This window comes from Trichosurus vulpecula, chromosome 3, assembly GCF_011100635.1.
Source record: "Trichosurus vulpecula isolate mTriVul1 chromosome 3, mTriVul1.pri, whole genome shotgun sequence".
In the NCBI taxonomy this organism is placed as follows: Eukaryota; Metazoa; Chordata; class Mammalia; order Diprotodontia; family Phalangeridae; genus Trichosurus; species Trichosurus vulpecula.
In genome coordinates, this window is record NC_050575.1 from 126,388,129 (window position 1) to 126,402,073 (window position 13,945).

Below are 13,945 nucleotides of genomic sequence, written 5' to 3' on the forward strand. Positions count from 1 at the left end.
TTCCTATCTCTGGGTACAGTTCTCCATCCATTACACCACACTGCTATGATGCCCACCTAAGAGTAAAAGTACTAGTAGCAGTACTAATACTAGTACTAGTAGAGGAAGTAATAGTAGTAGAAGTAGAAGTAGTAGTAGCAGTAAAAGTAGTAGTGATAGAATAAGTAGTGGTAGTAGTGAGGAGGAGGAGGAGGAGGAGGAAGCATAAACCTAATTGAGTTATGCAGATATAGTAATAGAAACAGAGGTATATGAGGACCATTGAGGATCAAGTCACGAGCATCAGAAATTACAGATAAACTATCCTTAAGGAGCCCAAATGTATTGACAAATATAGATTGTGTAAGGAAATGGTAGAAACTGTGCAACATGGTACTGTAAGCTGAAAAAAGATTTAAAACTTAATGAAACCCTAGCTTTTTAGCTAAAGTTAGACATCACTGAATTCATAAACTACATTCATAAACTAACAGGTGACAAATGTCTATACTACAAATATAGACTTCAAAGTCATGGAGAACTCCACAAATAAATTGTATTAGAACTGGCTTATTAACACAGACTAAACTGTTCACAATCTTTCAAACATAATATTGGTACATAAAAAATTAAGAAAGTTTTTAATAAATTCCATCATACCAAATACTCATAATCTCCAAATTACATGGAACAAAAAGTGTTCAAAATGGACCAACAGAAGAAATCAAAATCACATGGAAACAAGATGAGGTACACATCACCCCTGTCACCTTGTCTGCTAATGAAGTTGTGCCAAGGATATTTTCAATGAGCCCAGAAAAGATAAGCTTACCCCACAATACACAATCAGTTACAAAAGGTAGTCATTTTATCCAACTGGGCAAGAGTCTACAGAACTTTAAATATAAAAGAATAAAAACAGAATAGGGACTTATCCCTCTGCCATATTTATCTGAACTCCATCAAAAAATATTAGAACCAGATAATGATGATGATGTTAACAACAGTAACAGTTCATATTTCTTTGACATTTGAAGGTTTACAAAACATTTCCCTCACAACAGCTCCACAAGGTATAAGGCAGTATCCGTATTATGTCCATGTTACAATATGGAAACTGAGGAATCATTTGTAGTCCCATAGTAAATGAATTAATAAGTATTTATTGTGTGCCTTCTATATGCCAGACATTGTGCTGGGCCCTGGATATAAAAAGACAAAAATAAAATAATACTTATAGCATACATTCTATAAAGGGATGTACCTATAAAAGTATAAACGAAATGTATGTAAAATTGAATATGATCCCAAAGAGATCACCAAAAAGGGGGGAAATGACCTTCATGTACAAAAATATAGCAGCTCTTTTTGTTGTGACAAAAAATTGGAAATTGAGGGGATGCCTATCAATTGAGGAATGGCCGAACAAATTGTGGTCTATGAATGGAATGGAATACTATTGTGCTATAAGAAATGACAAGCAGAAAGATTTCAGAAAAACAAGGAAAGACTTACATACACTGATGCAAAGTGAAGTGAGCAGAACCAGGAGAACATTGTACATAGTATCAGCCACATTGTATGATTGACTTAGTTTTCTCAGCAATACAATGTCGGAAGGACTCAGAATGGAAAATGTTATCCACATCTAGAGAAGGAACTGATGGAGTCTGAATAAAGATTGAAGCATACTATATTCACTTTCTTCATTTTTTTGTGTTTTTTTTTCCTTTTGCTCTGTTTCTTCTTTCACAACATGACCAAGGTGGATATATGTTTTACATGATTGCACATGGGTAATCTATATCAAACTGCTCACCATCTTAGGGAGGGGGGAAGGAAGGGAGAGAGAAAATATAGGAACTCAAAATTTTGTATAAAAAATGAATGTTAAGAAATAAAATAAACTCTAAAAAAATTAAAATAAAATTGCATATGTCTATAAGCACATAGTTAGGAAATATTAGAAGATTGAACCCAAGTCTAGTTCTTCAAATACAATCCACTAAAGCAGTGGTGTCAAACTCACAAGAGTGGTCATTAAACCAGATATAAGGATTTCTGTAGGCTACATATTGACTTAGAAAATGACATTTTTATGTTAATTCTTTTTTTAAATTTTTTTATTTATTTTTAGTTTATAACATTCAGTTCCACAAGCTTTTAGTTCCAAATTTTCTCCCCATCCCTCCCCTCCCCAAAACATCACACAATTTGATGTAGGCTCTACATATACATTCACATTAAACACATAGAAAACCACATATTAACATTATCTTCTGTTGCATTTTTATTTATTTTGTTAAGTATTTCCCCAATTACATGTTAATCTGGTTCAAACTGCTCTCAGGAGTGTTCCTAGCACCTGTTTGACACATCTGCATTAAGAGAACATGGTGTAGCCACTCCTTAATTAGAATCTATAGTCATAAGAATATCTTTCCCTCAAAGATTGCTCTTTCCCCTCCTTCACACTCTCCCTTCAGACTGACCTTACCCGACTTCCTCTCTCTTCTAAAACTGAACTGGAATCCATTGTATCTAATCCTATCTGAAAAAATATGTTGGCATAGTGGAGAAGGGAGGAAGTAACAATGATAAACAGTAATAACAATGCCCTGTGGTCTGCCTATATCTGGTCTCTTCCTTCTCCAATCCATCCTACATATGGCTGCCAAATTGATATTTCCAAAGCAATGCCCTGACCACAGCATTCCCTGATCAAGAATCTTCAGTGGCTCCATATTGAAGCTACAAACACTTTGACTTGGCATTTTTAAGCTTTTCACAATCTTCTCCAGCATATCCTTCCAGGGTGATTATGCATTCCTCCACCTCTAACTACTCTATGCTCCAGCTTAATCGATCTCCATGATGTTTCCCATACACAACATTCCATCTGCCACCTCCATGCCTTTGAACATGTTAACCTCCATGCTTGTACTGCTGTACCTCCTCACCTCTGTCTTTGGGATTCTAGCTTCCTCTTCAAAGCTTAGCCCAAGTGCTGTCTCCTTCAAGAAGTGTTTTTTTCTGATTCTTCCACTCATTTATTTAATTTTATTTTATTAATTTAATTTATTTTGCATATATTCTGTATCTATTTATCCATCAACACCTCATAAATTCCTTGAGGAAAGAGACTGCCTCGCTATTGTGTTTATACCCCCAGTGGCCAACACAGTGCCTGGTACCTAATAGGTGCTTAATAAATACTTGTTGATTGGTGCCTCAACTAAATGATTTCTGTGGGAACTCACTCCAACTTCAACAAACGTTTATGTAGGTGCTCCTATATATAACATGTAGTGTGAGACGCTATTTGAGATAGGTTAGATGATACATAATCACTACTGTTTACATGGGCTTCCCAAACTAGAAAGCACACTGGAGATAGAACCAGAAAACTAGACTTGAGGCTAGGCTCAATATTTATAACCTATGTGCTCATAAGCAACTCACCTATCCCCTCTGAATCTCACTTTCTCATCACAAAATGGGTAGAACGGTCCTTATTCTACATGATTTATAGAGTTGTTGTGAGGAAAATCTTTCGAAAACTCTGACGTGCAATACGAATGTGAGCTGTTATTATTGACAGTGCAATCTTCTCAGAGAAGGAGAGGCTGAGTCACTGAGAGGCTGAGTTAGTGGAGTGGCATAGGGTGAGGATGCAACTGGAGGTGAGAGGAGAGAGAAAAAGATTTGCAACATTCACTGTGGATCATGAGGTAAGGCATCAAAAAGAGTACAGCAGAGCTAGCAACAGGGACCCAACTAAGGTGGAAAAGTTGAAAAACTCTGGAGCAATTGTCATGTAGGAAGTAAAAAAGAAGAGGATAGACCAACAGACAGACAGACAGACGTTTAGATAGATAGACCGATAGATAGATGTCATTTTTCAGTTGTGTCCAATGCTTTCTGATTCCATTTGGGGTTTTCTTGGTAGAAAAACTACAGTGGTTTGCCTTTTCTTTTTTTTTTTTTTTTTTTTTTTGGTTTGCCATTTCTTCCTCCAGCTAATTTTACAGATGAGGAACTGAGGCAAAAAGGGTGAAGTGATTTACCCAGGGTCACATAAGCATTAAGTGTCTGAGGCCAGATTTGAACTCATGAAGATGAGTCGTCCTGACTCCAAATCCAGCCCACGGTGCCGCCTAGCTGACCGGAGGGGGGGGGGAGAAAGAGAGAGACAGAGAGATAGGATAGATAGATAGATGGGTGGATGGATAGATGGAGAGACGGACAGAGACAGACAGAGATAGAGAGATGTGATAGACGGATAGATGGATGGAGACAGACGGACAGAGAGACAGAGACAAAGACAAACAAGAGACACAATCCTTGCCCTAAAGGATCTTACCTTCTAATGGGGAAACAACCTATGTCATGGATTTGGAAAGTGGAGGCAGATAACGGACGTAGCCGCCGCAGCGGGCTCTAAAGCAGGGGCAGTGGAAGCAGCGGAGGCCACGGCCAGGGTCTTGCCCACTGCGGTGGAGGAGGCCGGAAAGCTGCACCAGAGGCAAAGGCAGAGGCCGCAGCCTACCCCTCACCCTTCCCTTCGAATGAGGCACAAGCTCAGAGGTCCAGGTCACGGAGGGAGGCGGAGAGGCCCGAGGCCCTGGAGGCCTTGAAGCTGATCGCGCCAGTCCCGAAATCCCTTGGACTTGAGCTGAAGCCTCAGGCTCAGCCTCAGAATCGGCGAAAGGTAGCACAGGCTTCAGTGAACCAGCTGGCCGCGGGGTGGCCGCGGGGTGGCCGCGGGGTGGCCGCGGCAGCAACTCTCAGATCTACATGCCTCTGGCCCTCCAGAGATTGAGAAAGTGGTTTGGACGCAGCAATTTTACAGAACCATTCTGAGGGTGGAGATATCCTAGCCCTCTGAAGAGAAAGAGGCTGGAAACAGAGAGACAGAAAGAGGTCTCAGAGTCCATCCCTTCCAAGACCTATTTCCACCTCTTTGGGGAGGCTGCTCCCTAGAGGCACAGCTAGGGCCTTCAGATAGTTCCTTCTGGACCTAAGATAGGGCAGGGCAGATGGAATCCATTGGAAGAGGCAGAGAAATCTATCTTCTTGATAACCTTCAGTCTGTACAGTCTATCACACACACACACACCCCTCCATGGTGCCTGAGGTCGATGTGGGAAATGGGACACTTATGGAAATGTGATCCACTGGAATCCACATGAGAAATTACTGCTATGAACAATGTATGAAAATGAAGCATGCAAATAAAGCATTCCTCTCTTTAAAAAAACACGTCATTATGTCAATTTCTTAAATAGAGTATTGTCTAATTCATGTATTTCTCAGCACCGATTTGTAGAGAGTGATTGTTTGCTAGGGCATAAAAAAACAAAATAAATCGAAAAGGCAGAAATGTTCAACACATTCCTTGCAGATCAAAATGTAATAAAAATAGCTATCAAAAGGATGACTTCAAAAACATCCTAAATAATGGCTGCATCAAAGAAAGCTGTGATATTTCTCTAGAGTGTCATTCTCAGTTTCTTTTGACTTGTACCCTGAGGTTGTGATCAGTTCAATCAATTAACAAGCATTTATTAAACACCTACGTATTAGGTGTTAAATAATGGGGTTAAAAAGAAAACAATGAAATAGTCCCTACTCTCAAGGAGCCTAAATTTTATCAAGGAAGATAATATGTAAACATATAAATATATACAAAATTAAAACAAGATAATTTTTCAAGTAGACATCAGAAGCTAAGGATATTAGAGAAGCCTTGTGATGATTATTGCATAGAAAACACTAAATGGCAATCGCTTTCTGCGTGGCTCTAGCCTAGAGCCATGGGACCTGAGAGACATATAGGTATTTCTTGGCTAGTGTAAATTCTGGTGAAATCTCTGTCAATGCATATCCTATATTTCAAGAGGAAAGGATATGAGTGGGAACACAGAGGTGGAAAATGATGTGTTATTCTTAGCTCAATAAAATAGCCCATTGAAACTAGTAGCAAGTCAGTACTCCCTGTAGACTATTATTGGCTAAACCTAGAACCTGAGAGAGCACACTAAAAAGCATAGAAATGGAAAGGTTTTTCCTTAACACAATAAAAAGGCATTAACTTGAATTCAAAATCCAGCATAATGTGCAATGGAGATATCTTAAATTATCCGACTATAGAGAAGAGTAAGGCAAGTCTGCCCATGCTCACCGTTATGGTTTAACATAGTTCCAGAAATGTTACCTATAGCAATAATATACGAAAAATAAATAGAAGCAATGAAGAAATATTACAACAAATAAATAAGTTAAAATAGTTCCATTTTCAAATAATAAGGTAGTTTATTTTTTTAATTCCAAGAGAATCAATGAAAAATTAATTGAGACAACAAATAACTACATTAACATGTTTGTAATCCTTGGACACACTCCAAATTTGGGTAATGAGACTTGGGATAAAAGTAGATTATAGAAAATGGACCAAGTAGAAAATTTACTCCATGAATAATAGAGAATACTTTCATTTTTCATTAGCCTCCTGATGAAGGGTTAAACCTCCTTTAAAAGGAGGAATGCTGGTCCAGACAGGTGAAGTAGATTGCTATACCACACTCATGGCTCTTTTTTCTACCATACCACAGCATCTTTCTCTCTCTGGTTCGCTCAGCCTCTGCAGCCCCTTCCTCTGATTTATTGGTTTGTCCTTAGACATTTTATTTTAAGGAAAATGTCCAAGCCAACCATATCCCCATTTCTTTCCAGTCTCCAGTATCTGATACTGCTTCTCTGATGAATTTGAATCCTTCCAGGGTGGACAGGATACAAGACAGTCTAAAGGCTTCACTGCTATACTCAGAGGCCTACGGGTCATGAGACTCTATGATTTGTGGGTAAATTATAGGTTAGACATGGAAATACCTTAAAGATCAACTAGTCCAATGAATTTATTACACATAGAGGAGAAGAGACATGCTCAAGATCACAAGATAGTAAGACACAGATGAGTACTTAAACCCAAGTCTTCTACTACTGTAGTCTAGTATTCCTTCAATTATATCATACTTCTTCTTAAAGAGTCATCAAGACATAAATTCCCTGCTTTAGAAAATACAGAGGTTATCTCGTCAAACCCATAGATGACACACAAATTCACTCTCCAATACTTCTAGCTAGTAGATACTCTAACTACTCAATGCCCTTTCTAAGGATAAGGAAATTGACAAGTGTTCACACAGCCTCTGAAATCCTACAATTTGAGGCAACTCACTTTTTTTAATTTTAATTTGTTATTAATGACATTCTTTTTAAATTTTGAGTTTCAAATTCTTTCCCTCCCACCCTTCCCACCCCAACTGAGAAGGCACACAATATGATACCAATTATACATGTGAAATTATGTAAAACATATTTCCATATTAACCATATTTCAAAAAAGCAAGAAAAATAGAGAAAATTATACTTTAGTTCTCTCTCTCTCTCTCTCTCTCTCTCTCTCTCTCTCTCTCTCTCTCTCTCTCTTTCTCTTTCTGGAAGTGGATAACATGTGAAATTATGTAAAACATATTTCCATATTAACCATATTTCAAAAAAGCAAGAAAAATAGAGAAAATTATACTTTAGTTCTCTCTCTCTCTCTCTCTCTCTCTCTCCCTCTTTCTCTTTCTGGAAGTGGATAACATTTTTTCATCATGAGTCCTTTGGGACTGTCTTGGATCATTGTATTGATCAAAGTAGTCAAGTCTTTCACAGTTAATCATGGCTACAGTATTGGTGTTACTGGACACAGTGGTTCTTCTCACTTCCTTTTATACCAGTTCCTGTAGTTCTTGCCATGTTTTTCTGAAACCACCCCTCCTACCATTTCTTATAGCAAAACAGTACTCCATCATATTTATATGCCACAACTTGTTCAGCCATTCCTTAATTGATGAGTATCCCCTCAATTTTCAAATATTTGTTACCACAAAAGAGCTGCTATAAATATTTTTGTACATATAGGTTCTTTTCCTTTTTCTTTAATCTCTTTGGGATATAGACCAAGTAGTAGTCATATTGGGTCAAAGGATAGGCAAGGGATATATCCTTTGGGCATAGTCCCAGGATGGTTGGACCAGTTCACCACTCTACCAGCAGTTTATTAGTGTACCTAATTTTCTCTCATCTCCTCCAGCATTTGGTATCTCAGAGTTGTTTTAATTTGCATTTCTCTAATCAATAGTGATTTAGAGTATTTTTTCATATGACTATAGATATCTTTTATTTCTTCTGAAAACTGCCTGTTTATATCCTTTGACCATTTATCAATTAGGGAATGGCTCTTATCTTTATAAATTTGAGTTAGTTCTATACTCAGTATATATTTGAGAAATGAGGGCTTTATCAGAGAAACTTGCCATAAAATTTTTTTAATTACTTCATTATCTATTGACCCCATTAGGGATTTTCTTGGCAAAGATACTGGAGCGGTTTACCATTTCCTTCTCCAGCTCATTTTACATATGAGGAAATCGAGGCAACAAGGTGAAGCGACTTGTCTCGGGTCACAAAACTAGTATCTGAGGCTGGATTTGAACTCAGGTCTTCCTGACTCCAGGACCAGCATTCTATCCACTGTGTCATTTAGCTGACCATTGTCTATGGTATCTTTTAGCCCAATATAGCTTCCCTGATTATCTCTTTTAATTAGGTCTATTTTTGCTTTTGTTTTTGCTTTGTCTGAGGTCATGATTTCCACTCCTGACTTTTTTACTTCAGCTGAAACATATTAGATTCTGCTCTAGTCCTTTATTTTAACTCTGTGTGGCTTTCTATTTCAGAACTCTGTTTTGGCTTTTTCTGTCTTTTGTAAACAACATATTGTTGGATTCTGGTTTCTATCCTTCTGTCAGCTTCCATTTTCCATTCACATTCACGATTACGATTACTAATGGTGTATTTATGTTAATAACAATGTTACTAACAGCTGCTGTGGAGGTGTAAGACCAACAACACCAGCATACAGGAGGGCTTCTAGCACAGATTCTTTGATCTGCTTTTCTGAAGGAAAGCAACTTAAGGGGTTTTACAATCTCACTTTAATTAAACACGCTTATATCATTCCCTAAGCTCAAGGGAAAAAGTCAGCACCCTGAACTTCAGAGAAAACACAAACAGAAATTACAAGCGTAAATTATATAAACAGAGCAAATAACACAAATCAGCAGACAGGGCTTCTGTCTGTCCATAGCAATACATATGTAGTTACCAGAGAGAGAAGCACCAACATCTGGGTTTTCAAAGCCAGGGGGCTCCTTAACAGCTACCCAGAGTCTTGTCTGACCAAATCACATGAACACTCTTCCAATGAGTGAGCCCCAAAGCAAAATGCTAACCTCAGAGAATTTATACTCTTTCCAATCAAGGACTCTTGATTCAATCAAAGATTCTTGATTCAAACAAAGGTAAGATTCAATCAAAGGCACCTGATTGCCTTAGTGCTGAGAAATACTCCAAAAGAAAAAACAGCAAAAAGTCCCACTTTGCTTGCCATTACAAGTTCCCTCCATCCTGGTTTCTTCTGTTTCTTCTCTCTCTTTTTATCCTGTTCCTCCTCAAGAATCTATTTTATTTTTATCCACTGCCTCCCTTAATCTTCCCTCCCTTTTATCATCTCCCCCTTTCTCTTACCCCCTTCCTCTCCTATCTCCCTACTGGGTAAATTACATTTCTATACCAAACTGAAAGTGGTATATAGATATAGAGAGATACAGATATAGAGAGATACATACATACACACATATGTGTGTATGTATATATGTGTGTGTAGATAGATAGATAGATAGATACACATATATACATATTGTGTGTGTTTTTCTCTCTTTGTAATTCATCCAATTATGATGAGAGTGAGATTCAAGCATTGCCCGCCACTCCCTCCATTTTCTCCTCCATTGTAAAAGCTCTTCCTTATGCACCTTTTTTATGTAAGAAAATTTTCCCCATTCTACCTCTTCTTTCCCCCTTCTCCCAGTGCATCCCGGAGGGGGTAGAAATCATCCCAACACTCATGCCCTCTGTCTATGAAAACTCCTTTTAACAGCCCTAATACTGATAAAATTCTTAGAAGTTATGTGTATCATCTTACCATAAAGGAATGCAAACAGTTTAACTTTATCTAGTTCTTTATGATTACTCTTTCATGTTTACCTTTTTGTGCTTCCCTTGAGTCTTCTGTTTGAATGTCAAATTTTCTATTCAGCTCTGTTCATCAGGAATGCTTGAAAGTCCTCCATTTCATTAACTATCCTTTTGCCTAAAGTATTACACTCAGTTTCACCATGTAGATTATTCTTGGTTGTAGTCCTAGATCCTTTGCCTTCCAGAATATCACATTCTAAGTCCTCTGCTCCTTTAACATGGAATACTCTAAATCTTGTGTGATACTGACTGTGGCTCTCCATGGTATTTGAATTATTTCTGGATCCTTGAGGTATTTTCTCCTTGATCTGGGATTTGGCTATACTATTCCTGGGAGTTTTCATTTTGGGATCTCTTTCAGGAGGTTATCAGTGAATTTTTTCTATTTCTATTTTACCCTCTGGACCTAAGATACTAGGGCAGTTTTCCTTAATAATTTCTTGAAATATGATGTTTAGGTTCTGTCTTTGATCATGGTTTTCAGGTAGTGCAGTAATTCTTACATTACCTCTCCTTGATCTATTTTCCAGGTTTGTTTGTTTTTTTCTAATGAGATATTTCACATTTTTTCTATTTTTTCATTCTTTAGACGTTGTTTTATTGTTTCTTGATGTCTCGTGGAGTCATTAGCTTCCACTTGCCCAATTCCAATTTTTAAGGAATTATTTTCTTTGTGAGATTTTTGAACCTTTTTCTGCTTGGCCAATTCTACTTTTTAAGGAGTTCTTTTCTTCAGTGAATTTTTATACCTCCCCTTCCATTTAACCAATCCTTTTTTATATGAATTTTTCTCTTTTTAATTAATTAATATTTTTAGTTTATAACATTCAGTTTCACAAGTTTTTGAGTTCCAAATTTTCTCCCCTTCTCTCCCCTCCCACCCCCCCAAGATGGCATGCAGTCTGATATAGGATCTACATATACATTCACATTAAACATATTTTCACATTACTCTTGTTGTAAAGAAGAATTATAACCAATGGAATGAGCCACAGGAAAGAAGAAACAAAACAAAACAAAAAAGAGAGAGAGAGAGCAAATAGTATGCTTTGATCTGCCTTCAGACTCCTTAATTCTTTCTCTGGATATAGATAGCATTTTCCATCATGAGCCTTTAGGAGTTGTCTTAGAACCTTGCATTGCTGAGAAGAGCCAAGTCTATCTTAGTCATTGTACAATGTGTGTGTTACTATGTATGATGTTCTCCTGGTTCTGCTCTCCTCACTCAGCATCAGTTCACATAAGTCTTTGCAGGTTTTTCTGAAGTCTGTCTGCTCATCATTTCTTATAGCACAATAGTATTGCAATATGAATTTTAAGGAAGCTAATTTACATGTCAGATTTACTAGAAGGTCAACCTAGTATTTAGCCATCATTCATAAACACCTCAGACTCCCCATATTTATCAGCTCACTAAAATCTGGAGTAATGTTATTATATTTCTAATATGGGTTCTCTATTATAGTCTTTCTCCCCCCAAGTTCACTATGGTTTGGAGGTGACTGCACATTCTTGAAAGTTATGCTAGTGGAGGACAATCTCCAGCAGGTTCTCCCAGTTTGGAAAGGCTGTAAGCATAGACTCAGTGATGAACTGTTTTCCAAAGATTATCCTTTTCATGCTTCTCTTCATTCTTGTGTTTGAAAGTCAAATTTTTATTCAGCTCTGGTCTTTTCACGGAGAAAGCTTGAAAGGCCTCTATTTTATTGAAAATCCATATTTTGTCTTGGAGCGTGATACTCAGTTTTGCTGGGTAGGTGATTCTTGGTTCAAATCCTAGCTCCATTGACCTCTGGAATATCGTATTCCAAGCCCTTCAGTCCCTTAATGTGGAAGCTGCTAGATCCTGTGTTTTTCCACATTACTCAAATTGTTTCCTTCTGGCTGCTTTCAGTATTTTCTCCTTGATCTGGGAGCTCTGGAATTTGGCAACAATGTTCCCAGGAGTTTCCTTTTTGGGATCTTTTTGAGGAGGCGATTGGTGGATTCTTTCAATTTCTATTTTACCCTCTGGCTCTAGACTATCAGGGCAGTTCTCCTTGATAATTTCTTGAAAGATGATATCTAGGCTCTTTTTTTGATCATGGCTTTCAGGTAGTCCAATAATTTTTAAATTCTCTCTCCTGGATCTATTTTCCAGGTCAGTGCTTTTTCCAATGAGATATTTCACATTGTCTTCCATTTTTTCATTCCTTTGGTTCTGTTTTATAATATCTTGATTTCTCATAAAGTCACTAGCTTCCACTTGCTCCAATCTAATTTTTAAGTAGTATTTTCTTCAGTGGTCTTTTGGACCTCCTTTTCCATTTGGCTAATTCTGCCTTTCAAGGCATTCTTCTCCTCATTGGCTTTTTGGAGCTCTTTTGCCATTTGAGTTAGTCTGTTTTTTAAGGTGTTGTTTTCTTCAGTGTATCAGTATTTTTTGGGTCTCCTTTAGCAAGTCATTGACTTGTTTTTCCATGGTTTTCTTGCATCCTTCTCATTTCTTTTCCCAATTTTTCCTCTACTTCTCTAACTTGCTTTTCCAACTCCTTTTTGAGCTCTTCCATGGCCTGAAACTAGTTCATGTTTTTCTTGGAGGTTTTTGATGTAGGCTTTTTGACTTTGTTGACTTCTTCTGGCTATATGTTTTCATCTTCTTTGTTGCCAAAGAAAGATTCCAAAGTCTGAGACTGAATCTGAGTGCGTTTTTGCTGCCTGGCCATGTTCCCAGACAACTTACTTGACGCTTGAGTTTTTCATCGGGGTATGACTGCTTGTAGAGTAGAGAGTACTTTGTTCCAAGCTTGAGGGGATGCGCCATTGATTTCAGAGCTATTTCTATACAGTCAGTTCTGCCACACTAGCACTCTTCCTTCCCCAAGAACCCCCAACCCAGACCTGATGCAAATCTTAAGGAGGATCTGCACTCCTGCTCTGATCCGCCACTTAATTCCTCCCACCAGGTGGGCCTGGGGCTGGAAGTAACTGCAGCTGTAGTTCTGTAGCTGCACCACCTCTGCCACCCCTGGGGCGGTAGCCAAATCACGAGCTCTGTCCACCGCAGCTTTTCCCACTAACCTTCTCTGTTGTCTTTGGTGTTTGTGGGTTGAGAAGTCTGGTAACTGCCACAGCTCACTGAATCAGGGCGCTAGGGCCTGTTCCGCCTAGCTCCTGATCTGGTTGGTCCTGCCGCTGCCCACGCTGGGCTCTGCTCTCCTCTGCCCCCAGCTCTGTGCGCAATCAACCTCATCCAGTGACCATCCAGGCTGTCCTAGGCTGGATCCCTGCTTCCCTCTGCTATTTTGTGGGTTCTGCAGTTCTAGAATTTGTTCAGAGCCATTTTTATAGGTTTTTGGAGGGGACCTGGCAGGGAGCTCATGCAAGTCCCTGCTTTCCAGCAGCCATCTTAACCAATTCTTTTTAAAGAGATCTCCTCTTCAGTGAATTTTTGTGCCTCTCTACCATTTGGTCAATTCTGTTTTTTAAGGTGTTATTTTAATCAGTATTTTCTGTGCCTCTTTTACCAAACTGTTAATTCTTTTTTCATACTTTTGTTGCACCACTTTCATTTCTTTTCCCAATTTTTCCTCTACCATTCTTAGCTCATTCTTTAACTCTTCCAGAAATTCTTATTGGGTTTAGATACAATTAGCATTTTTCTTGTAGCTGTCTTCACATTGTTGTCTTCTTCTGAGTTTATACCTTGGTCTTCTCTGCCATCATAGTAGCTTCTTATGTATAAATTCTATTGTGTTGTTTGCTTGTTTTTCCATTCTATTTCTTGACTTTGAATTTTATGTTAAAGTTGGTCTCTGCTCACCTGGGAATAGGTAGG